The sequence below is a fragment of the Anomalospiza imberbis genome, chromosome 4 (assembly GCF_031753505.1).
Source record: "Anomalospiza imberbis isolate Cuckoo-Finch-1a 21T00152 chromosome 4, ASM3175350v1, whole genome shotgun sequence".
Lineage (NCBI taxonomy): Eukaryota > Metazoa > Chordata > Aves > Passeriformes > Viduidae > Anomalospiza > Anomalospiza imberbis.
Genome location: NC_089684.1, coordinates 37,972,089 through 37,999,384, shown reverse-complemented (window position 1 = coordinate 37,999,384; position 27,296 = coordinate 37,972,089). Strand labels below are relative to the sequence as shown.

The 27,296-nt window shown below is 38.1% G+C and overlaps 1 long non-coding RNA gene across 2 annotated transcripts in view; it reads right to left on the bottom strand.

The window, feature by feature from the left end:
- LOC137473409 (uncharacterized) overlaps positions 1 to 22,930 on the bottom strand; it is a 35,651-nt gene extending 12,721 nt beyond the window's left edge. Inside the window, exons 1-3 of one of the 2 annotated variants that reach the window (XR_010998776.1) lie at positions 22,871 to 22,930; positions 11,328 to 11,402; positions 9,568 to 10,066 (exon numbers count right to left, since the gene is read on the bottom strand). This is a non-coding gene — a long non-coding RNA (uncharacterized lncRNA). The remainder of the gene's footprint in view (positions 1 to 9,567; positions 10,067 to 11,327; positions 11,403 to 22,870) is intronic. The other variant, XR_010998777.1, reaches the window with a different exon arrangement.
- Between the last annotated feature and the right edge of the window lie 4,366 nt (positions 22,931 to 27,296).

The window sequence follows — 27,296 nt, the reverse complement described above, 5'->3', positions numbered from 1 at the left end:
AGTGTGCAATGCAAGGGCCTCTGTAAAAGGCACCTTACTGAAAATAAAATGTGTAAATTAATTCCCGTGTGGGAAGCTGGCTCGGAGTAGCAAGGATACTGTAAATTCACACTGCTGTTCACTGCACATTCATTTTTTTAGGTGGAGGATTCTAATTGAGTGCAATCTTAGAACACACATACTGTAATGATTATGGCACCCTCCTAGAAGGGCAGAGATCAGATTTCAGCTGGGAGCTGTAACAGGGGTCTCCTCCTTCCATGCAACTGTTCCAAAATCCCAAAATACAAAGTTTGTGTGCAATTCAGTCATGCTCTGTGCGTGCCTGCCAGATGAACTCCTGAAGGTGAGCTGTGTGAAGTACCAAAACTGTACACTGAGACTTAGGCAGGAATTAGAGGCAGCTGCATTCAACTTAGGTGGCTGAGAGCATGTCTAGGAACAGAAACAGAGGTACTACTGGGACTTTCCTAGAAAGCTTTGGCACCTAAAAGCATTACACGGTTCTGAGGGCAGGTAAAATTGAATTTTTGCAGACAAAAGTACATGGAAGTGTTGGACGTAATTTGCTGTAATGATGGCCCATCTATTAAGGCATATATAAAACATTTGAAACCTCATTTCACACCTGATGCCCTTCTCATTAGTGTTAAGTTACAAAATCCTGCTCATGTCAGCCCTGCAAATGCAGATTTTGGACAGAACAGATGACAGTGTCTAATTAATGTTAGATATAACCTAACCATTAGTAGGAAGAATTTGTCCTTCTTTATATTTTAACTTGTTGAAGGGAAAACAATAATATAAAAATAAATGTCTGTCATCCTTTTGAGACCACTTTTAAAGATGTCTCTGATTAACTTAGTCCTTGTCACATTTTTATTTTTCAAGATATTTACACAGCTTAGACATTTAGAATGGTTTTTTTTTTCATTTTAATCTCTGAGAAATACTTTGCAGCATTTTAAATGCACAAAAGCATTTGTATTCTCTTCTCTTTAATTTCACTTAAGAGTTTGGCAAAATCCTTTCTTCTTAACTGCAATGTATCTATACAGTCCATCATATTATTCTTTGGAGAAATGACTTCAGTAAGGTCTCAGCAGCTATAAAATATGTCTTTTATAATTTCAGGGTATCAGTGGGATTAATCACTCTTAACCAGCTATTTTATAACCATGGTGTGAGAATGTCTAAGGTTTATTTGGAGTATTGTGTTTTTTTCAGGATAAAGCACAGTAGACCATGTCAGCCATAGAAAAATATTACTCACTTCCTTCTCGTCACTCTTAATTGGGATCAAGTGGTTTTAGGTCAATCACTTTGGTCAAGAAAATTTATGAAAAATACAGGTCTATTTATACTTGATAGAGGTAACTAATGATTTTTACAGACAGTCATTATAGTAAAAGCCTTTCATTCCTCATCCCTCACTGCATCACTGTGAGAAATTCTACAGAGGAGATGAATGTCTGGATTGTAATATTGATTTCCCTGGGTTTTCTGGCATATGCTCAGGGTAGCACACAGCTCAGCACCATTCACTTGTGAATCATCAAACAAACACACAAAACACAAGGCTTGTTTCTGTCTCTAAATTTGTGACATGTGACCAGATGGCAATCTCAGCCTGACAGGTGTGTCCTGAAAACTCATTTAAATATTTGTAAATAGTGGCACCATTCCTGCTTTAGTTGATTAATAACTGCTGATCCTGTCACTCTCTTTAACATAATTTCTGTCTTAACAAATGCTGAACTTCATAACTCAAAGGAAACTTTAACAAATACCTTTTCAACCTTAACTGACTTGTCTTCATTAATTAACCAGCAACTTCTTTCCCACAAACAGCATTTATTAGCTTGTGAAAATTCTAGCTCTTATTCACACAACTACAGGAAGTCAGCTTTTGCTTATCAGTTTAGCAAACACGAGTCACTGGGCTGAAAGTTTTGGATATCTACCTGCCTCATGGTGAAATATCAGAGACGGTTCATTAATTAAAGAAAAAAAGGGAAAAAAAAGGGGAAAAAAAAGGGGAAAAAAAAGGGGAAAAAAAAGGGGAAAAAAAAGGGGAAAAAAAAGGGGAAAAAAAAGGGGAAAAAAAAGGGAAAAAAAAGGGAAAAAAAAGGGAAAAAAAAGGGAAAAAAAAGGGAAAAAAAAGGGAAAAAAAAGGGAAAAAAAAGGGAAAAAAAAGGGAAAAAAAAGGGAAAAAAAAGGGAAAAAGGGGGAAAAAGGGGGGAAAAAGGGGGAAAAAGGGGGAAAAAGGGGGAAAAAGGGGGAAAAAGGGGGAAAAAGGGGGAAAAAGGGGGAAAAAGGGGGAAAAAGGGGGAAAAAGGGGGAAAAGAAAAAGGGGGGAAAAGGGGGAAAAAAGGGGGAAAAAGGGGGGAAAAAGGGGGAAAAAGGGGGGAAAAAGGGGGAAAAAGGGGGAAAAAGGGGGAAAAAGGGGGGAAAAGGGGGAAAAGGGGGGAAAAGGGGGGAAAAGGGGGGAAAAGGGGGGAAAAGGGGGAAAAAGGGGGGAAAAGGGGGGGAAAAGGGGGAAAAGGGGGAAAAAGGGGGGAAAAAGGGGGAAAAAGGGGAAAAAGGGGGAAAAAGGGGGAAAAAGGGGGAAAAAGGGGGAAAAAGGGGGAAAAAGGGGGAAAAAGGGGGAAAAAGGGGGAAAAAGGGGGAAAAAGGGGAAAAAAGGGGGAAAAAAGGGGGAAAAAAGGGGGAAAAAAGGGGGAAAAAGGGGGAAAAAAGGGGGAAAAAGGGGGGAAAAAGGGGAAAAAAAGGGGAAAAAAGGGGAAAAAAGGGGGAAAAAAGGGGAAAAAAGGGGGAAAAAAGGGGAAAAAAGGGGAAAAAAGGGGAAAAAAGGGGAAAAAAAGGGGAAAAAAGGGGAAAAAAGGGGAAAAAAGGGGAAAAAAGGGGAAAAAAGGGGAAAAAAGGGGAAGAAAAAAGGAAAAAAAAGAGAAAAAAAAGGGGAAAAAAAAGGGGGAAAAAAAAGGGGAAAAAAGGGGAAAAAAAAGGGAAAAAAAAGGGAAAAAAAAGGGAAAAAAAAGGGGAAAAAAAAGGGAAAAAAAAGGGAAAAAAAAGGGAAAAAAAAGGGAAAAAAAAGGGAAAAAAAAGGGAAAAAAAGGGAAAAAAAAGGGAAAAAAAAGGGAAAAAAAAGGGAAAAAAAGGGAAAAAAAGGAAAAAAAAGGGAAAAAAAAGGGGAAAAAAAAGGGAAAAAAAAAGGGAAAAAAAAGGGAAAAAAAAGGGAAAAAAAAGGGAAAAAAAAGGGAAAAAAAAGGGAAGGAGCCATGCTGAACAGAATGACTTTGGGAGCACAAGGCAGGGAAGAGTGCAGAACCAGGCTTTGAGGACAGAAGGGCAGAAATGGAAGGGAAAAAAATGACACAAAAGTCAGGGTATCACAGATGATGCAAGAGGACAATTTGTAGGAAGGAGCAAGAGAGCAATGGGACAAAAGAGCCATAGACTTTGGGACAGAAGTGGAGACCAAAGTTAGGGAGACTAAATGGGCTGGAAAGAGAAGGAACAGACAGAACTGTGAGAGAACAGGCACTTCCAAGACCCAAGGCTGTAATCAGGACATCACTTTTCTAGGGCAAAACATGTGCTTCCATTCCCCTCTAGTGGCAGGTACACTTTTAAAAAAACACCCATCAGTTAGCATTTTACTCCTGTGGGTTTCAAGGTGACACAGTCTCCTAAACTTTAAAACCTGCCAGTGACTTATGTTGGGTGATCATACTGCTTGTTTTACCCCCTCATCCTTCCTCATTTTGTAACCTTTTAAAAACCTTTGAAACGGCAATGAAAAAATTACATTGGTATTAAATATGCAAAATCAAATAAGAGAACACAGGAAATTAAGCCTGTCTTTCAATACCTATCCAAATGGCATAGCTAGAGTGATGCACTTTTTAGTAATGCACACACATTTCCCAAAGAGTTACAAATCTGTGTGATTGCAGACTGGTTGGTTCCCACTGAACGAGTAGATAATTATTACAGATATCCCATAACATATATTGGGAAATTGCCACTTGGCATTCTGGCAATATCCCTTCTGTGCAATGAAATCTTTAATTTGCATGTTAATAAATGTCAAAGCATGCCTTCTGCTCTGAATTGATTTCCACTTTTTTTTGTGATCAAATTCATATTTTTCCATATATGTATTTCCTGCATGACACCACCAAAGTATTCATCTGGAAGAGTCATTAAAAATTAGTTCATTTTACTCAGTTTGGATTTCTTTAGAGGAATAGGTATTCCAGTACACACAGGGATTTGCATTACGGTAGGAATCAAACACCGATCACATCACATACAAGATTTTTATAACTCCTGCACATTCCAGAGAACCACACCTCTTCAATATGTCCTTTTGTTTTCTTCTCATTCCAGATCCTATTTTCAGAAATATGAGTGCTTGAAAATGAAAATTGCAGTAAAAGGGGAACTATGCTGCTTGCTATTTCTATGCATTATGTTGATATCTTTACTGACATTGAATGGAGCACTTCAAAATGAGTTAATTTTTACTTTTTACCTTGGAGTTTTCTGTGAAATCAAAGTGAAAGTAATTATTTGTAATCACTAAAATTAGTAACTGTTGGCATTTTACAAATGACCTGATTTGAAAGTTAATTGAGAGCAGGCATTATTTGTAGGGTTTATCAAGTGACCCAAAATACAAGCTTAGCCTAATAGCTTCTATAGGAGCCCTTACTTTTTTTCTTTTCTTATTGTTTAAAAAAACCCGACAAGGATACATATTCTAAGAGTTAACAAACCATATTAATTCCATTCACTGTAATTGTTCTTATCCTGAGTTTCATTACAGACTTCTAGAAACCTTGCCATCACAAATCTGAGTAATTGTGTTTTGATCATAGAAATCTTTTTGAAGCAGTACTTTATACTTCAGAACACCAAGTTTTCTATTTGAAACCCTGATTTTCACTAAGCACACAAAATCACTGACCAAGGCTGCACCTGAATTTGTAGCACAGTCAGAAGGTCTAGCTAAGCAGTCTGTCTTGTTAAGTTCAGGTTGCTAAGTCAACCAGAAGAGAAAGCTTCAAAGACAAACGTGATAAATGATTTGGAAAGCCTGAAACTACCAAATGTCAGGGTTTTAAGTAAACAGAAAGGAAGTTCATTTTTGCTGAGACTACTATGGCTTACTTTCAGTTGTAAGGCCGGGAAAATGCTCTCTGCTCTTTAATTGCATACTCATAAAGTTTTAATTAGCAAAGTTTCAAAACATGGCAGTCGTACTGCTGAAAATCAGCCACAGTTTTGATTTATAAGTCTGCAAAGGATTACTTGGTAGCAATCAGGATGGATTGCAGTGCTTAAGCCCAGAAAGCTCTAATATGTTATAAACACAAGCAAATGATGCAGTAATTGCCCTTGATTACACTGCTTAGAAGATTTCTAAAGGCAAGCCAAAGAGAAGTTGATAGTACCTATGTGCCTACGGCAAACAGTATGTGACAAGAGCAAATCCGTGCAGGAAATCCTGTAGCACTGTTTCCCTTTTCCTAAATGCAGGTGATACTTAGAAAGCCAGCTCTGGGACAGACCATCATCAGGTCTAAGGACTTGTGAAACTATCATCACCCAAAAAGGGGCTGTGGAAGGAGAGTGTGGGCTTCCACAGGGTCTGACAAAATCAACAGAACCATTAATGTAGATAGCCACAGAGGAGTGGTTTTCTTCTCTACCTAATCCTTTTGTTATACCATAAACCGTGTCATTAGCCAGTAAGAGAAAGGGAACGGATGAAAACTGGGAGAGAGTTGTGAAATCTGTTAGGTTATAACATTGCATTTGAGGCAACTTCTGTACAAGCAGTAAACAAAATAGCTCACATAGCCATTATTTATCAATCTGAAAAATCCACACTACTAATGACCAATGTACAACTCTTCCTTTCCCCTGTAAAGATACCCACTTACTCAAACAGGAAGGATTTACATAGTGTGGCCATTTCAAAGTTACAAATACAAATTTCCATAAGCTTACACTGTATGAAGATGATTACTAATTCTCCTCTGCAATGACCTTTATAATGTATTTCCTAAATGAATTTCTAAGAGTAAAAGTTTCCTGAAGCCTGGGGCTGGAGGGGACTCTGCTCAAGAACCTGAGGCAACTCCTCCTTTTCCTCCTCCCCTCCTTGAATTTATGTCAGAGGCACCCAACTTTAAGAAATCACAGCACTTCTGAAAGTACTGCAGAAGACCTAATGCCCATGTGTGTTAAACTTAACAAATAATTGCGCACAAATTGAAAATTCTTTGAACTGCTGGTATTTCAGGTGAATATGTTTTCAAATCTTTTACAAGCCATTACAGATATTGGATTTGACACACAACTTTCAGTACTAACTTCAGTGGTGACAATACTGTTTAATTTCTTACCAGCATATTAAATCTCTGGGCATAAAACTTAAAGCTGATAACACAGTTCAGTCTGGTGGAATTCCTAATAACACCATAAGGAATTCTGATAGTTGCAAAAAAATTTTTACTTTGGAACCACATGCTACCACAGTCAGATAAAATGACTGTTCAATTTTACTGTCAGATTTGAGAATACTATTTCTTGAACTGATATTGGGATCCATAATGTTTCTAAAGGATTATTGGAAATCAAGAAAGAGTTATACCCTACCAAATTCCCAGAGAAGAGCTCCCTGTAGAGCTACAAGGATTTCCCTGCTACAAGAATTTCAAAATCTCATTAGAAAGCATTTCCACAGCTCTTTGAGCTCTAATCCCAAATGTAAAGAGCTAGATAAAAGGAATGTGGATTTAATATTTTTTATGTCAACCATTCTTTTTTTATAGGTAGTTTATATTCACCCAAAAAAATATTAAGGTGGCCTGTGAGCTCCTCAATTCTAAAGTAGCAGCATTTCTCAGATGGCTCAGCTCTTGGCAAAGTTTGCAGAAATCTACAAATTTATATTTTTTTAGGACAAGTCACAAAGACTCAATAACATATTTCATTGTTTATTCTTCTGTTCAAAGCCTTAAGCAAAGCCAATGTGCATATCTTTAAATCAAATGCAAAAGTATATATTAAAAAAAAACTAAAAAAGAGACATTGCTTTTTAAAGGAGGAAAATTATTTTCCTTCAGTTAGTATCTGCAGCAATAAAACAACTAAGATCAAACATGCTTCATATCCCAAGTATCTTGTTTAATACTTAATATAAAATATTTGAGAAATGCACCAACTTTACTGTCTCCTGATTTTTTTTTTTTCCTTCTTTTGGTCACCAGCAATACATTACCATTTAATGATCACAAACATAGCACTTCAGCTTCCATTTGATTCATGTGTATACATAAAGCAGGCCAGTTCCTGAGTAGCTTTATTTAAGGCTAACTGGCTACAGTCCCAGAAGGAAAATGAATGAGTCAAATCATATCTGAAGTCTTATGATCTTGTTTATGATGACTATGATCTTGGACAAGTGGCCTGGTGATGCTGAGCAAAAATTACATAAGTGGGTATAGTTATTCACTTCTGCATTTATCTGGAAATGCCATAATCTTTTTTAAAAATATATAGTCACTTTTATCCTTAAACCCTGTTTGATCCATATTACTGTACATGCACACAAAAGGAAAAAAAAAAAAAAAAAAGAGAGAAGTTTTATATTCTACAAATGATATATGTTCTTATAGCACTATATTCCACTGAGGTTAGAAAAATGATTGTAAATATTCCCTTGAAAAATTTAAAGAACCCTGTCTTCAAAAATAAATGGATATATGTTTATTTGCTCTTGAACTCAAAATTTTGTTTATGTCATATATATAAAGAGTGATTCCTATTTGATTAAACACAACTAAGACCTACTTTCAGTCTGAGTGAGTTTAAAGGAGCCACCAGTTACCTCAAATACGGCCAAAAAATGTTCTTTGAAGAGATTTGTACATTTTGAGACCAGAAGTACACTTTTGATTATCTAGTCTAATTTCCTGCATCATAATTAACACAGCTTCCTGTACAGACCCTCACCAAGTAATTTCTTCATCAAGCCTTTATTTTCTGATTTAGCTAGACCACACAGTTTATAAAAGAACTGTGTTTATTTCATTCAACATTGACTTACATTTAAAGTTATCAAATGTAGGAAAGGAACCAGCTGACTTCTGTGAGTACCAGATTTGAAACGAGATGGTCAGCATGAAGTACACCTTAGAGCTTTGCATTTTCCTGTATTGGTTCTCCTCTGAAGGAAGAATCAATTCTTAGAATTCATTTGGCTTGGTTTCAGCTGCAGGGTGGGCTCCTCTATGCACTGCCCTGCAGTTCTCTTTTTGTACTCACTTTCTGACTCTTTCTTGTACACACACACTCCTCCACTAGAAATACTCCCTGTATGTACTCAGACCCCAGGGAAAACTTCAGAATCCAGTGTTCATGTGACCTGGTGCTCTGGGCATTTGCAGGCTAGAGAGAGGCTGCCTAAGTAATAGCAAGATAAAGTGCTTCTGACATTTTGCTAACTGACCTCTCATGCTTATCAGTTCCAATGAGATCTCCAGCTCCTAACATCAAAACAGTGAGATTCAGTCAAAAGTAGGAGTAATATATAAAAATCTTCATTTTAGAATTCTTAGCCTATATTATGTCTACCCCATTCCAAAGCTTATGCAATTACAAAAAGTGTCAATAAAAGCATTGTGCTTTACTTTTAGTGGCTAAATAATACTGAATAATTATGAACTACACTTAAATACTTTAATATACTTAAATATTATTAAATATTTACTTAAATAAATAAGACAAAAAAACCCTCCCATAAAATAATGCATAAATATCTCCATCTATAAGCTAAACAATGGTCTTGAGGTGGATGTTCTAGTTTCCCAGAGTGAAACTTGGGAAACTAAGAGTCTTTTCTTGAAGACTGCAGTTCTGTCACTGAATTACAAGGGCAAAGATAACACTTTGGTTAGAATACGACCTTCACCAGAGAACAGTGATAACAGTCAGAGGGAAGGCAAGAGAGATTTGTTTCAGAGATCTTCCTAGCCAACAATGGGAACACCACTGCACCACTAGAAACCTGGAGAAACGAAATGCACTCAGTGACAGGCACTGTGAGGCTGAATCTGAAGCTACAAAACTTTCTGACATGAATTTAGCTGAGTTTCAGACATTCTCTGAGTAGCTTTATATTTTTCTGACAAGTACCTTTTTCTCTTTGCCCACAGCTGCTGCACAAGTTCCAGCTCAATAGATGGCCCTCCATCTCACTTGCTTTTAGAAGATAATTCAGAGCTCAGTGAAGTGGGTCACAATGACCTGAAATTTCAGACCTTCCAGCACTCTCCAAGTATTCCCAGCTCCTTCACCACTCATGGACATTTTACCCAAACAAAACAGAGAATATCCTGAGTTGGAAGGATATAAGGATCACTGACTCCAACTTCTGCCTCTGCACAGGACAGCCACCAAACCCAGTTTGGGCTGTCTGCTAATGGCCTGACCTTTCAACAGACACTCAACTTCTTTTACTACCAGTTGTGACCCAACCCAACCAAAACTCACCTGCACTTGTTCAGAACACTTTAGCAAACTCTCCCCTTCCTGCTTTCAGCTCCTACCATCTGTACTCAGGTTGGCTTTAAAGTAAATCAGCTGATTTTAAAAGAACTTTCTTCTCTCCATTCATCTTCTGTCTCCTCAGTAATTTAGAAGCCTTGCCTTGCTAGACTCTTATTAATTTCAGGCCATGGCTATCAACCTAAATTAGCATCAACAACAGCCTCTTCTACAACTTTTAAAGAATTTTTGTTCAGTTGTGCTGTAACATTAACTATGTCCTTCAAATGTGGGTATCTGCAAGTCACACTTTGCCAGTGTTTCTATTAACAGCGTTAAAGGCTCTTGTTCTGATTAACAACCCAAATAAAATTTCAGCTTCATGTTGCTGTTGTTCAGTTTTTGACAATTTTTCTCACACTTTTACACTTAAAAGAATAGAGATGGCGAGCAGGAAAACATTTCAGAGGCTAGATGTTTGAAAGGTCAGATGGAAAGCAGATTACTAGAAAAATCAAAGACAGAAGAAGCATTAGAATTGAGTAGCAGTAAGGCCTCAATGTCAACTTTAATGATTTTCGATATTCAAACCCCCCACTCCAAACCCCAAAATATTTTTGTTTTCTTTTCTGTTTTTCTTTTTGTCTCTTTTCTTTGACACTTCACCTTTTTTGTCTTTTTACCAAATGAGAACTGGAAAAAAAAAAAAGTCAGTTGTACAGGGTCTTCTCCCCAGATCCCCAACCCTGGGGGATCTTCTGGGACTGGGGACTCCCCTGGGCAGACAAGCATTTTTCCATCACCTGCAAGCCTTTGAGGCAGCAAACTCTGGCAGAAATTTATATCAAAAAGATCTGGGGACCTGTACTGGGGGCAGTCAAACCCAGAAATAGAGTACTTTGGTGTTATTTCAAGAACACCACTGGGATGGCACCTGCTTACCTTAGTTTAGTCTATTTTTAACTTAATTCAGCTGGATAGCAAACTTTGCTGCATGCAGGTCTGTTTCCAGAAAAACTAACATAGCATTTACAAAAACAAGGTAATTTGAAATACTTCTCTGTCTGGTTATTTGCTGACCTAAAGTAATTTCCAAGGAGACATTCTGAAAGCTGTCCAATAGCTTCTGGCATTTAGGAGGGAGGCCGCACTTACTTTATATGGGTCAGCTCTGCCCTCAAATATGTGATTTTAATTTCAGTGAGATTCCTGTGCTATACACCATCATCCAAGAACAAAATTAATTAAGCCCTTTGTGCCCAATTATCAGTTCTCTTAAGCTGTACTGATTTACATCTCATCTTCCCAAAAATATCTGTTCACTGACAGATACTTCTCTGGGAAAAACAAACAAACAAACACATGAACAAAACAAACTAACATAAAAACCCACCAAAAAATCCCAACACCCTCCCAAACAACAAAAAAACCCCAAACAAATCCTAAAAAAAGACAGCAATCCCCCCCCTCACCCTCAAACCCCTTATATTTCAGGGTGAATAAGAACTAAACCCTCATTGTTTGTGCACAGTTGAACTCATTGTGATGAGAATAGCAGTCTTGTGATTGCCACTCTCAAGTCTTATTTTGAATAATTTTATTGGTGGTCTGGTTGCTGCCTGTAAAGATGAGGCCACATCTGGTCAAGTGCACAGTCAGTAGGTTCAAGGCTTTAGTTCCCAAATGTATATTGCAATATTCAGACACTTTACTGACCAGTTTCTCTTTTTATAGACCCTGGATGTAGAGAATTAAATAGCATTTACCTCCCAGAAGCTGTTGCCTTCTTAGACCATCTGGGTAATGAGATGTATCATTTCCACCACATAAAACTGTGACATCTGGAAAGGAAAAGACCAGGCTGATAAGATCATGCGTACAAGCAGAGTGAATGAGCTTTTGATCAGCCTTTCATAGTTTGTGGGGTGGCTTGTTTTTTTTTTTTTTTTGTGGGTTTTTTTGGTGGGTTGTTTTTTTTTTTAGTTTGTTTTGCCTTTAAATAGTGGAGTTGAAGTAAATGAGTGTTAAAAGAATAATAGTTGAAAAATAGACAAATAAAGCATTTCCAACAAATAAAAGCGTCTTCAGTTCACACTGCAAACAACTAAAAATGTGAGTGTGGTGAACAACCACAGTCAGGGTTCCTTCAAAAAATAAGCATGAATAGCCCAAGAATATGCAAGCCTAAACCTTATAGGCACAGAGGAAAGATCTGTATTTCAGTATTATCAGAGGAAGAATGTTGTCATGTCATTACCATTGTAGAGGCTCCTGCTTTCTAATGCTCACATATTTATTACAGAATGTAAAGATGATCTTTAAAGTAATGTCATTTTACTAAGAGGTTTACATCACTAAGAACTCCAAAAAAAAAAAAGTTCTGTTTCCAGTTCTGTTGCCCACAGTAAATTAACATGCACAATCAGTTTCTTACATTTATTAGCCCAAGAGTAGCCATTTTCTGCATATTTCCCCTCTTTATTTTATTGGAAGTGACTCAGAAAAGACACAAAAAAAACATCTCATTGTGCCCATGTCCAGCATCCCCTCTTTGCAGTCAGACCAACTGGACACTGACATGGAAAATAAGCTAATACAAGTTAATTCCATGCTAAAATTCTGATCCTCCTTATCTGATGACAAGCACCATACCAGAAATCTTACAGGAAATGCCACCACCTCTACCATTTTGTTTCTATTTCTGTCCAGTATCTGATTTATATCAATACAATGTAATGAATATCAGAATTCTTAATTAATTAGGTTTATTTCAAATCTATTTTATTTTGTTATTGAAACACCTCCCTGAGGACTTCTGCTTAATATATTTAAGGGCATGAATAACCCAGGTAAATACTCCCAGGGTCAGAGAGACACGTGATTTCAGTTAAATACAGCCTAAAACAAGACAGGAGCCTAAATGGATCACAGAAATATCCAGAAAATTCATACCTAATCATTCAAGTGTCCATAGTCCTACCAATAAACCCATCTTTTTCTCTGCATGTTTGGGTTCTGTATCTGTTCTGATAAACATGGAAGTTTAATGCCAACTCCTCTTCCCACACTGATGGTTACATCTGCTGCACAGCAATTTCTTAAACACCCAGTCCAAGAGATCAAGTTTTATTAACAACAAGAATTAATTTCACTGACAGATCAAATACAACCATGGTTTTCTTGCAGCTGTTAAAATTCTTTAAAAGCAGGAATATTTCTTCCAGTTGGGGAAAAGCAAGACCAAGCTGTACCTAGGTTTTCAAATATTTTCTTTGTATAAAAGCACAAATAATTTGTTCCTCAGAGAGTCCAGAATAACTGTTTTGGATACTGAACCAGTCATAAAATCACTGTGAAAATTATTCCTGAAGAAAGAGCACTGATAGCTGGGACATGAGCCCCACACCAGGGTCAGTTGTAACTAGAACCATATCATGGCATCCAGGAGCATCCTTGGCTTCAGATGCACATCCTTGCAATGCCCTAACTTCAAAACAGGGAGGCTGATATGAACCATTTCCTCTTTCCACTCTTCCCACACCCTGGTTTCCACATCAAGGAAACTCAGATTGGGTTCAGGAGGTTTCCTAAATGAATAATTTTTGCTCTGACAGAAAAGTTTCAGTATCAGAAGATTCAGTAAACATGCAACAGTTCTTTAAATAATTCAGAATAATGCTGATCAGCTACTTAATGACCATATGCGCATCAGGCTGTTGGTAACTATTGCACAAAGAAGTTATTGTCCTTTTAAAATATCAATATTGAATCTGCAAAGGCACAGCAGATATTTGCACCAAAAGAGCAAAATCTAGGGAAGATGTAGCACATACATTTCTGTTTTTCTGTGTTTACTGTTCCACATCCACCTATTGATTTCAAAATGCTGCTGATTTATATTTAACATTTTTAGCAGAATTTTTTTGCCCCTGACTGTCCAAAATCTTTGGCAGCATTGCTGCTTGGAAAAGAGAAACTGCACTGCCAAAATAATTGCCTAGGATAAGGGTAGATCCAGTCTCTGGAAAAGGCATCATGCTTTTAAATTGACAGTTTTCACCTGTCCAATGCACTGTGAACTTTGGCTTAATGCAGCCTAAGCTGACTCCAGTGAAAACAGAAAAACTCAAGACCAAAGCTCTGACTGGGAAGGCAGCTAAGAGGGTCCTGTCCCATTTGGGAATGGAGGCCTGGAGAAAAAAATAGCTGTGGGCAAGTAGGAGAGAAAAAGGGTTTTACTCAGTAAGTGCTAAGCTCAATATTTTAATAATTCCTTCGACTTTTGTTGGCTACTTTAAGGTATTTTGGGTTTGTTTTTTTGAGGTTCTCTGCAATTTCCGTTTGACAGGTGTTTCAGATTCCTAAAAATAAGCTCTTTCTGTGCCTTAAATTATCTCTTTTTTCTTCACTATTTAAGTGTTGGAATTCTGCAGAAAGTAGAACTTGGCTTATACTTTAGTATAGTCTCCTTTCAGGAAATTTTTTATTCACAGAATGTAAGGAAAAAGGATCCATGAAGTTATCCACTGTCACCTCCTGTAAAAATGCTCCTGTGTTCATGTCAATAATTCTCTTTATTCATAAATTCTATGAGAAGCAGCAAAAAGGGACTGTTCATATCCTCAAAAGTGTTAGAATTTGGGGCCCTGGTTCTAGAAATCCTTTCTTTAGCCCTCCATTTAAAAAAACCTGTGCTCGGGTGAGGTTTTCCTCCTCCTCACCTCCCATTGGTTCAGATGCAGTTCTCATTTCCAGTCATACTAAATGTTCACAACTATTTTAGAAGATCCTTTTGGGACCTTATCACACATGAACTGTCTCCACCATCTCAAAGAGCTGAAGTTTTCAAGTCACCTCCCTGTTTCATTGTTAGTCTGAGCAGGATGGAAGCCCTACCTGGAAATTAATCCCACCTTTAATTATCCACCTGCTTTAACTATTACACTATTAAAGAGAAAAAGTTACCAGAACACCAAGGTTCCTGGAAAATAGGCCCCTTCTCAGTACAGGCAATATTCCAAAATGAAGCCTCACATGCAAATTGTCAAGAAAGCTGAAATCCACGACTCCAGCTTGCTCTCACTTAGCAACTTTTCAGCTCAAGCCCAGACAATGCAGATATTGTTCTACCCTCAGCTGACAGCAGGAATATCTGGGATGTTCAGCAACACGTGGAGCCATCTGATGAGAGATTAGCCAGCCAGCTGAAGGCAGACAGCCTCCTCCAAGAGCAACCTCTGCGAGCCTCATCCTGCAAGGTGCAGAGCGCCTCGACTCCCGCTGGCTGCAATGGGAATTGAAAGCAGACGAAAAGTTGCAGGAGATGATCAATATCTCTGAGACATGGGCCCTTAAGGGGCTCAGATTTCAAATGCCTGGCTCTCACTGCAGATGTGCAACAGGAATAAAACTTCCTACAGCTCTGAGGGGCTGTTACATTGGAACAGAACGTGGACAAATCTTAATGGTTATAGGGACATTAGATTCCCCTAAAACATAGGAGCCAGGGAGACAGATGAGCGAGTTTTAAAACCAGGCTGAAAGCAAAGTCCATAAATGCACTAGCCAAGAGTGACAGTGAATTTGCCTGTGGTTCAAATTACAAAATCATCTCTCCTCAAAGGAGCCATGGAGAAAAAACAACTGTATAACCCACCAAATAGCAGGTACACCACAAACAGAGCTCTCAAACAGTTTTAAACACAAGGCCAGCACTTCTGTAGATGTGCATCCATGATGCCAGCAGCACAGACAGAGACAGAGTTAAGATAATGTGCCTTCAACTAACAGGGACTCCTTCTAATTGTGGTGCTCAGAGGTGTTTCTGGCTCTCAAGCCTATGACAGCAGAGAGCAGATGCTGCTCACACAGCCCTCTCCTCCCCTCAGGGCAAACCATATCAGAAACAGGACTCCCTGTTTCAGAAGGATGCCCTAGTCCAGAGCTCATTTAATTTTTGTTCCCTTTTTGGCCCTTCAGATTCTTGCACTACTCTTGGTTATGTGTGGCATGACTTGGAGGAAAAGATTAACACCTTCCCCCTCTCAGCCCACTTACCACCATTTTGTTACTATATTTCAGCTTAGTTCTCAAAGCACAGTCCTTCAGAACAGGGTTTGAAGACTTGAGAACACAGATGAACCCCAAATCTACTTCTTGATTTTTAATTTTATTTTTCCCCATCTAAGAGCTCTATACAACAGGCTGTTGTATAAAAGATTTGCACTACATTAATTTTTTATTAGAATTATTATGACTATGATGCACTTGGATAAGCTCTGCGCTTCTACCCTTCAGTCAGCTTTTTATCTAGCAGGGTGGGTTTTTTTTGTTTTTGTTTTTCTTTTTTTCTTTTTTTTTTCTTTTTTTAATTTTTTATCATTTGCACTGTTAAGTGTGTACCTAGTCACATTTGTTGGTCATTGCTAAAAAATTATAACTTTTTTGTTTATTTACTTGTTTTGAAAAGTTATGTCAAACAACTCATAAATATTACAGAAGACTTACTCTTAAAAAGCTGCATAAATAAGCAATTGCTCATACACGTTATTTGATGGCAGGACAAGGATCCACTTTACAAATTCGTGACCCAATATATATATAAGTGAAAATAGGTAGCTAAGCAAGGTATATGAAAGAGGAAAAATGACATATGAAACCAAATTAAAAAAAGATCCTTTCAACAAAAGACCACTAAATATGTATGGCTATTCCAGATGTTTCCTGAGATGAAATAAAACATGCAGCCATTGTTAACAGATTGATGATAGAGGATTAAAATGGATGGAAAAAAAGAATTCCAAGGCACTGAATATATGTGACACCTGAAGGCTTCAAGGTTAGGCTGGGAGCCCAAGAGAACAGAGGTTCCAGGACATGGATCATCCATCAGGTACAAGCACAGGGCTAAAGGAAGCCCACAGCAGGGAAAACATTAAGGAACATTTGTGGAGAGGAGGGAATGAGCATGGCCAAACACGTGGAAGAATCACTGCACTTTCTTTGTGGATTTACTTTACCTCTAAGAAGATAAAGAGCAAGGTCCCAGGGCATTTAAATGCCTTGTGGCTTTGGATCCAAGGTTTTGGAACTGATTACAAGGCCCACAAAGACTGCATTTTTCACCTCTGCAGTAAATAAGAACCTAAAGTTACAAGCAGCTGAATTGATTCTGTAACAGATAAAAATTAGAATATGGCATTTTGATGTCTTTGTTTTAATCCTGCAGTTCCCACTTGTAACATTAAAATACATAAAGTCCTCTAATACTTGTCCATCTTTGTTCATTACTCTTGGAAGTGTTTAGCTAAACAAGAAAAATGCACATTTTTACAATTTCTCATCCCATGGTTCAGCATAAAATAACAGACTTGCTTGTGTCTCCTAACAAAATAGGGCTTAACTGTGCTGCAGCTCCTAAATTGTACCCAACTCCCCTCTTGCCCTCCAAATCAATACTGAAATCTCTATTGTTTAACTTCACTTGTTGCTGTGACTTTCCAATGTGGGTGTTGAACAAATTTAGAATCTCTGGATTATTTTTTTCACTTTCCTCCACTCACCAGTATTTATTTTGAATCCTGGCACTTTGATACTGAGGGAATAATACCAGACCCCAGTAAAATCAAACAGAGGTGTTATATTCAGGGACACCACTGTTTCCCATATTCTGGTATTTTTACCATGAGGGTAAGCTGCAGCTGAGTGAAGACAGACTCAAATTCCCATTCCAAAACAAACAGGTCTTTCTGTTCCCAAATACATTTTTAGCTTATCATGAAAAATGATATGATATGAGACTCCTATCCAAGATAATAAAGATGAGCTCCAACTATGTAGGGCCAACTTGTGAGCCTAAATGAGTAGGGAAGAAGGTGACACTTTTTTCTCTGTGTGCTATATTCTACATTTATACGTATTAATGTTATTTTATCTTAATTGTTCATGAAGAAAAATGGACTCTGAAGTGGTGATTACCAGCCAGGAAGTGAAATCTTGGAGCCATCACACACACTGTCATAAAAATGAGCTCAGGAGCTTAAAAAAAACCCACCAAAACAAATAAAATAAAATTCCAAGGAACAGCCTCACTAAGCCAGCATGGTACTGGAGATCCAGAGAAAAGAAATGGGCTTTCACCTCAAAATTTATTTCAGAAGCATGCTTGCAAAAACCTGAAAATCCTTCTAGACTCACCAGTGCTGCTGATTCTCTTTTCCTTGCCCAGAATCTTGACTGTTACCCACAGGGGAATATCAGTCACCTTTTAAATAATTGTCACTATTGAGACTTTTATGTTTTCCTATAAAAGCTACTTCTGGCCCCAAAGACGGGATCCTGGCTAAGTGATCTGACCTGGTTAAACTGCTCTTAGCTGCTCCGCTCCCCCTGGAAAGAAAATGAATCCACAGCTTCCACAAGGATGTGAAGACTGATTAAATTTATCTGCATTTTCTTCTGCCAAAGCAAAAGCAGTCCATGGTGATGGGGGGCATAAACTCGGCCAGTTTCAGCAAGAAATGGAAATACTTGACTATTCTTACAAAACTTTCCAGAATAAAAGAGAAAAATTCTACAAATAAAAGTGAAAATTTTTATATAGTCCTTCACAGTGAGAAGTGACAATATTTTCTATTTATGCTTCACTCACTGAAGAGGTTTCAAAACCACCATCCCTATGCTGTTTCCAGCTACCACTGAAATCCCAAAACTCTGTAGAGTTCTTGCAAAAGAAGTCTCACCTGATTCTCATAATTGAAACTTTCTAGTTTTACTCATTACAAAATTAAAGAGAATGTCCCTGGGCAGGTAAGAGCACAGGACTAAGAATCACACATAATTATTATCTATTTTACACACCATGGTATCTGAGCACTTAAACAAGATGAGAATCAATTTCTCATTTTCTAAGATTAAGTTTTATGAGCTGTGGTCATTTATTACCAATTTTAAGACCCAGGTAGTGTCACAAACACACTTAAAACTATCAGAAAACTACTTTATTAGCAAGATAAAATATATTAGGTGAGAGCTACTCAAGAACACAGTAAAAAGAAAAATTATTCTCAGCACCATGAAAAGGAAAAGAGAGAGCCTTGGGGAATGAGAAAAACATTGGTGGATGTGTAGAATTCTTTCTCTACTTTACTTTTTTATAGATTTCCCCCTCCACTCCAGGTAGTAAATAAGTCGTCTTGAAATTTCTGGCATAAATGCCTTTGCTGATGCAGAAGGAGAATTGAAACCTACACACCAAAAACATCAAACACTGACACAGATTCACTGTACCAAAAAACAAACAAAAAAAATAGTTAGAATCCCAAATATGTTTGCAAGAGCCACACTCAAAACCTTGATGCTGCTTTGTTCTCTGCTAAGTGGTATCATCCTTGTCCTTTCTACTCTGCAGGAATCACTATCAGTGCACCTCATCCAGGGCTCTGCTGCTTCTCCCAACTCCCACAGCAGATTTAGGATTTACTGAGGGTAATTCAGTAGTGCTGTATTTCCTTAGAGGAAAAAGAACAAAAGAAAGCCCAGTAAATCCAAAGCAGAAAAAAGCAGAACAGAGTCAGGCTAGGAAGGATTTTCTAGGGATATTTTATTTTTAGGTTCATTGCTGAAAAGATTTTAGGTTCAGAGGTACAATCATGATAATTTAGTCTGACTGACGTTTAAGGTCTCTTATCCAGCACCTCCAGTTTGATTTGTAGCCCACTGAGTAACCTTGTCACTTCCCCTCTCAACAGCCTCTGCAGGGGTGAGAATACCATCTATCTCCAGTGATCTGAGATCTCTTGATCTCCAAAAGCTGGATGCCAGCCTTGGGGCTACTTGGCTATTTGCCAAATAGTATTAAAAAACAGGCCCCATACTGGCACTTCACATCAGAAATAGCTGAGCAAACCAAATGTCTTTTTGTGGTAAATCTAGTAAAAGTTTCCTTTTTTAAAAAGAAAAAAATCAGAATTATCTCTTTCTTACTGTCAGGCGTAAGTCAAAGCTAGCATATTTTAGCCCATGAAGAAACTTCAGGGGTAAAACCCTTGCCATTACATTGAAGTGACAAAATAATTTTTCAAGGCACTTGATGAAACAGAAAATATTTACAAAATATTAACACCAACAAATTAATTTTGATATTATCCTTACAGCTATGTTGAAAATACTATTCAGTTAAAGAGTGTCTGCCTGAGATCCTCACCCTTCTTGTCCTTCTTTCTTTTTTCCACTCTCTGCTACAATTAAAGCTCCATAAATAGCTCTAAAGAAAACCTTCCAAAGCAGCACCTTCCTCTTGCCCACCTAATATCCTTCCTTGCCAACCTCAGCAGCTCCTCTATCCTTCTAAGCATAACTCTTTTTTTTTCCAAAGCCCAGAATGTCACATTTTTTCTGTTCAGAAAGGGATCTGAATTAATGAGTTTTTGTGGGTGCCTCAGGGGTACTCTAAAACTACTTTTCATAAAATACAGCCCATGTAAATCAAAGTCCCTGATTCTCTCCAAAATTTAGACAGTTACATTACTAGAAGTTGAACTGTTATTTTGGAAAAATAGCTTTTTTTATGAAACAGCCATTTGATTAAAAAATGACTAAAAACTTTCTTTGTGGTGACAAGAATTACTGTAGAGTGAGGCAGATAAGAATTAACTCAAAACAGTTTAAAGTTTACTTAAAAATACAATCTTCTAAGGCAGGAAAAATTAGAAAAAAAGATTTTTTTCTTATTTTACATTACACTTGTAAGTATCAGGAGTATCTTTATAAATACATTATTGTATGGAAGAAATCTATCATTAGGTATTTGGTAGCTTTTTTTGGTACTAAATTAGGCTGAGCTCTGGAAACATGTTTTGCTCCTTGTGCCTCAGTCCCTACCCCATCTCCCTCTTGCAAAATATTTACAATAGGATCCTATTCACTTATTTCTTCATGAGGACACTGTGTATTTATTTTTGGCAGCAGAAATCCCAAAGTATGTCTTTATTTCCTAAGAATAATCTTTTCAACAGCAGCAAAGAGGAAGGAATACTAGATCAGCAGCAGTGAAAAGAGCTGTCAGAAAATATCAATGAAAACATTCCAGGAACCCCTGTACTCTAAACTATGCACTTCCACTTTGAAGCAGCTGGGGTGTTTGCTTTTTTTTTTTTTTATCTCTTTATCTGTTTGATATCTATGTTTTGTTAATAATTTAACAAATAATTAACAATAATTAACAGAGCTGTCAGTGCCATGGCTGCAGTGATACCCTCAGCCGCACAGTCTGGAGGAAGCTGTGGGCTGCTGGTATCAGGCTGGCTCTCCAGCTGAGAACACTTCTCTTCAGGATTTCTTTCCTCCTTGCAGCAGTATCATTTCCCTCCTCATGCAGGGGCAAACAGTCCCCAAGTGTTCAGACAGCTATTATTAAAATACCAGATTATTAAAATTCACTAATTCTTCACTCTGCAAATCCTCTCCAAAAGAAGGCAAAACACATTCACATAAAAAAATACAAATGTTAGAATCAGTGAATGCTACAGTCATTTTAACTCAGCAATAAGACCTGTTTGCAAGCTCTCTTTCCCTGCCCAATAGTCTAAAGACTCTCCAAGTGTTTTCAATTTATTTTATTTTAGATTATTTTCAAGCTGCTAATTTAGACAATTCTCAATCTCTCTAGCTGATTAATCGGCACCTCTTACCACACTGCATGAAAACCTCACCATTTGCACTAGAGGCCCTTCTCTGAGTGAAATCAGGCCCACCAGCACTGCTGCCTGCTTATTGTGATCCTTCTCAAGCCTCACAGCCCATCTGAAATCTGGAGTCATTTGCAACCCCATCCAACTCTGTTCCTATTCTCATAATTCCCAACACCTTCTGCGAAGGAGTGAGCCATGATCCCCAAATGATCAGCTTCCCAGAGCTCAAACACAGCCAGGCAGCTGATGAAAACAACAGGCTGAGCACCAAAGGGCATCATTTCACAGCTCTGAAATATGATTAAAAACTTACAAATTATACATAACCCCTGCTGCAAACCAGACTGAGTGGCATCCCCCCTTTCCAAAGGACCCAGGCTTTAATGTGGCGCGCTGGAAATCCTGACACGCCAAGTGTAACACTTTCAAATGGTGCTAGAGCTCAAACACTGTGCACTTAAAATAGGTTACACACAGATATGTATGGAGAGACAGCCAGAGGGAGAGAGAGATAGCTCATAAAACAGGCTCAAAGTGCTTCATTTTGCTGCCTCAGACAATTCCTTTAATATAAAGTATTTCTGCTCCAAGAAAGAGGCTGGAAGAAGGCCTTATCTAGAGTAATCCTTTAAACGTGTATATTTATTATTATCCCAGTATAACCTCATGAAGATTGGCTGTGCCAATCCCTCCAAAGGTGCCTCCTTCTTCACCTACGCTAGTCCTTTCCAGGCCTTTTTGCAAGCAGAGTGATTTCTGCTCCCAAATACTTCCACATTAAAAAAAAAAAAAAAAATAAATAAATAAAAGGAATTTTTGGAGTTTCAAGCTCCAAGCTTCCCTTCTCTCTGTCCATTTCTTTACCCCAGTGCACGGGAAAAAGCTCCTTGCCACACACTGGTGGCTAAAAATAGTTTGAATTAAGATTATTTTTCCCCCCTTCCTCTGTATTTGTTCATGGCATTTAAATGACTGTAAGAAGACAAATGACATATTAGGATATAGTCAGCTTTTGTCAGATCTTATGAATGATAACTATTGAGTATTAATGTAATACTGTTTATTCATTAAGACCTTTGCTTCATCTTTCCTTCAAATTTCCTTCTCTTTTTTACCTTAAAAGTAATCCTATGAGTTAAAGGAAGTCACATGGACAGGTGTCTCTCAGCTCTTCTGAAAACACCTGAGTCACAGTCTGAGCAGTGATGGTCTCCTTGGAAACATTGATACAGCTGAATTATGGCTCTAAACATTGAATCTGATTAATTAGAGGCTTTGTGAACAATTCTAATAAAGGTTGCAAAGAGTCACATCTTTTTTTCACTTGGGCCCAATGCAACTCTTTTTACCCCTCTTGATTTAATTTAAAATTAATTACCATTAGCTATACCTCTCAAATAAATAAATAACAAATCTTAGTCTAAGATTAATCCATCAAATTATCTGACAGAAAACATTTTGTTTTCTCCTGCACCTCACACTCTTCACATGAGCCTTTCTGTCTGTATCTAACTACCTCAGTATAATCCCACCATACCATTTCACTAAATAACCTAACTTTCAGTTCCTCAATAGCCGGCTGAACATAGTTTAAACAATAAAACATGTTTCATCTTTACCTGGTGTTTTAGCCACTTTCAGCAGGGGTGGAAATCCTGATCTCCAGATCAACTGTGGAATAGGAGAGAAAGAGTAAGAGAACAGCATCACCAGCCAATATATTCCCCACCTCAAAGAGATAACATTGAGAAAATCACCATGAAAAACACCTGTGCTCAAGCAGCTCCTGCTGGGGCTCTGATGGGTAATTGCTGTACAGGTGATCACACAGCCCTCAGGATCTTCTTTAAGCATTCCACAGAGCACCTGATGGATAATTATTGTACAGGTGTATCCCACACCCCTCAGGATCCACTTTAAACACTCCTGCCAATGACAAGCTTTTATTTCCCTCTCCACTTACAAGCATAACACTGCCATATGCTCTACACACATAAAACACAGACATGCCCATGGACTCAGAATTAGTGACCAGGACAGAGTTTAACAACAGCTCTGCAGCGTGCTCAGGGATTCCAAAATGAACCCTCGAATCCAAGTGTTCTGTACAAGTCTTTGAAAGAATCTATCCAAAATATTAATAAGAATATTTTTTAAAAATCCCAAAACATAGCATAAACCATTAATTATTGTCCTGTAGCATTGAGAAATATCTTTACTGAAAGGGATAAAGACCCTCCACTCTCTCCTTGCCTGTAGATGGAGTTTCTAACCTGGGACAATGTCTCTGACTGAAAACATCTATCAGCTGCCCAGAATTTATCTGTGAGACATACTGCTTAAATAGAACTTAGAGTTGTCACTTTCTAAAACCGGAAGTGAAAAAGACAGAAAACTTAGGCATCTTCTGATAAAGAGAAATCAATGTACAGAACAACTGCCCTCCCCTGTTTCCCTTCATGGCCATTTGTGAACACCATCCACTGGTTCTCATCACAACTTGTGAACTGCTTTTAGAGGATTTGTGAAAGGCAAACCTAACAAGAAAGCAAGTATTATGTGGTTTAAATTCTCCATAAAACTGTCCATACCAGCAACAGGAAATGTTTCCATCTGTATGCCCTTATTTAATTTCTATGTTTCCTTACCTCTGTGATCAGGTGTAAACTCCTTTCCAATTCATTCTGTAAACTCCACTATTTCCCCCTTTCCCCTCCAAGCAAATTAATCCTCTCTCTTATGGCAGTGATGGTGGGGCCAAGGCACACTGAGAGTTCTAACACTCACCCAAGGGATTCTCTGAGCCAGGCACTTTTTAGAGAAAATGCAAGGGAAGGTGACAGGCAGGCTCAGTCTGGGTGATGTTTGACACATTCCTGGTCACCTCTCTCTCATTGGCACACAGGAAAGTCTTTCACATGGGTTTAACTTCCCAAGAGTAAAAAACAATAATCCCAGTGGATGTACTGACTTCTTGCTGCTGAAGTCACCTCCCTGAAGTGAAGAGAGTTTTGCTGATATAATGCAGTGTAATTTATGAACCACTTCAGACACAGTTTGTCCAAATGTCTTTTGAAAATTTGGTCTGGCAAATATAAGAGCTACATTAGCACTATGCTGCTAAAACTGCCTCAAGGATTATCAAACTATCCATCTATCTTCCATGGAAACTGGGGGTGGAAAAGAGCTCCTAGGTGCTTAGCTGACATCTCTGCCAACACAAAACTGCTCCATGCTGTGTTCGGAGAGGTTTGTCCAGTTTTCAATCGAGTAAAGAAGCTGCCACCATTTCTCCCAGTGGAGAAATTATTCTCTATCATAAAAGATTTCAGTGCAAAGAAACAATTCCTGACACTTAGCCTAAAATATTCCCTTGCTGACATTTTTACATTCATCTCTATTATATACACACATATTTTTATATACATATGCTATACAACAGAAGCCAAACTGCTCCCACTTACATCATGCAGGCCTTGAAAAGTCAGTCACATTGCCTTGGTGTAAGGCTGGAAAGAATTTGTTCTCACACTTTGTTCTTCGAGAAATCTCTTGGGGGTAACAGCTTGATTTTCATGACACACATTAAAAGAATAAACTATATAAACGGTCAGAAAACCTCACATCAAATGAAAATCTGCAATTCTGCATCACCCAGGCCCTGATTGAAAGTTACTTTAAAAGCAAAAGGTGCTGGAGAGTGTGCAGGTAGTAGAATGATGTCATTTACCACCAAACAGATGCAATCTCTGCAAATGTTCCTCACTGCAAGAAGTTCATTTCTGTGTAGAGCTGCTGCTTCTTGGTTCTTCAAGTCCATTAAACGGTACCACAAACAAAACCAGCAACAACCACATTGTAGACACATACATCCCTTGGCTCCTTACAGTAGTATTTAATCAGGGGATGTTCCAGGGGATGTTCTGTATTTACACTTCCTTAATTTCTGACCAGTACATCTTTAAGGATATGGAACTGCTGCAGCTCCTGGCACATGTGACCCAGGGATTAACAAATCCTACACCACCAGTTGCACAGTGGTTTTGTTAATCTTGCTTTCCTAGACATCCCCTAAAAATAATATTTTTAAGAAAAACCTGCTCCTTTCAGAAGTTTAAAATTCCTTTCGAAGCAGGAACTAGCAAAGCAATTTGTCTTTAAGTTTTAATCTGGATCACTTTGATTATTGATGAGATTATTTAATGCAATTTTCTGAAAATTTGTATCATAAGTAGTTCTAGAAAGGGTCTGTATGCGTCAGAGTTAACATCTTTATATATCAAATAAAAGCTGAATTTGAGCCCTGGTAGATATTAAAAACAGATTATTTTTTTCTGACTTTCACTGACAAGTCCTTCAATTAGTTTGCTCTTTAGGTTTGCCAAAATTACTTGTGACATTTTTATGCATTGACACAATAACTATAGGTCATTTTCAATAACCCATGGCTAGCCCCATAGAAAGAGATTAAGCAAATTCCCTTATTTCTTATGGGAAACGTTAAGGTCAGTGTTAAGGCTGTAGAAAGATGGAAGGGATAAAATTCCACCACCAGAGCTTCTCCAGCAATTACAGATGGGAAGCAAAAGAAAACAATGTTAATTACACCACTCCCTCAGGAAGGGGTAACAAAATTTGCACAGTGAAAAAATATCTTGCTCTCTCTCCTTTTTAAACTGGACAACTGAAGTACTTTATCACCCTCTATTAGTCACAGCTCCTGTGAGGAATGAATGCTGCAGAGACCTCAAAACCAGAACACTTGATATGGTACCCCTGACCCAGTTCTGGTCATCCTTACCTCCTGCCATCACTGTTTTTTAGGAAAAGTGCTGCTATGGCTGAAGAGCCACACAACAGTGGCTCACAAATCACTGTTACGGCTGAGACCAAGACCTGGGCTGAACCCATCTCCTGATGGTTTGGGTGTCACTAATTAAGGGCATAGAATTTACAATATATAAGAAATTTGGGCAATTTCTACTGAGAGACAGCACCTGGTATCGCAGGGCAACTCCCAGTTCACCCCAGTTCCACCCTTTGGATTTGTTAGTCCATTCATTCAGCCTCCAGGTGACACCAGTGCAGAACAAGCCACATAAGCAGAGCTGCAAGAATGGAAAGCTTTGGATAGGAGGAATTCCATTTACACAGCTCCATCTGTCTCCAGATCCCCTAAAAGAAAAGCAGGCCAGCAGTCTGACAAAAAACATGCTGCCTGAGCTACTGCATTTTGAGTTTGCAGTGCCATAGAGATTATGAATGCCCAAATCAGCATTTTTTTTTTACCCTGTTCTTTAAACCTAAAATACTTTCCCTTATGGACATAATTTGTCCCTGTGGCCTGCAGAGTGTGGCAGTTCTGCAAAAACAGGCCTTCAACAGTGGCTTTGTGAGAGTCTAAGTATGGCTCATTGAATCAAGCCAGAAGTTCTTCTGTTTATTTATTTAACTTTGCTAATGCAAACTAGCCCCATCAGAGCTTACCTGCAACTGGAGGCTTGGATTTTTCTTAGTTTTGGTTGTGTTGGATTTCTATTTTACTTTTCTGGTTTTAAAAAACAAAACAAAAACCTAAGCTAAAATTAATTCCTCAGTAATACTGCTGATATTCAGTGTACAGATGACACTTAGGTGCTGTCGCAACCAGACATTATGGTTATATTACACAGTTATCTCATTCAAACTAATTTCTCTGAGAATGGAACCTGAAAATCTGAGTAATGAAATCCTGGAGAAAGGTCTCTGTTATTCTTGCAAAACTGAACTGCTTTGCTTGCAGATAAGGGGCAAGTTAGAGAAAAAGGACTGGTCTGAAATAGTAAAAAGGGCAAAACCACAAAGATACCAAAAACAGAAACTTGTGATAAAATCACATTTTTTTTGACTCCACAAAGTTTTAGCATGCCTGTTTGAGAAAAAACATTTTAAAGTTAAATATCTGAGATCAGGCAGACATGAAGGTGTTATCTGTGGGAAGGACTGTCCAGCAAGTCACTTGTATTTTGAGATTATTAAAGTAAATGTGAAATGTAACTGTGAAAT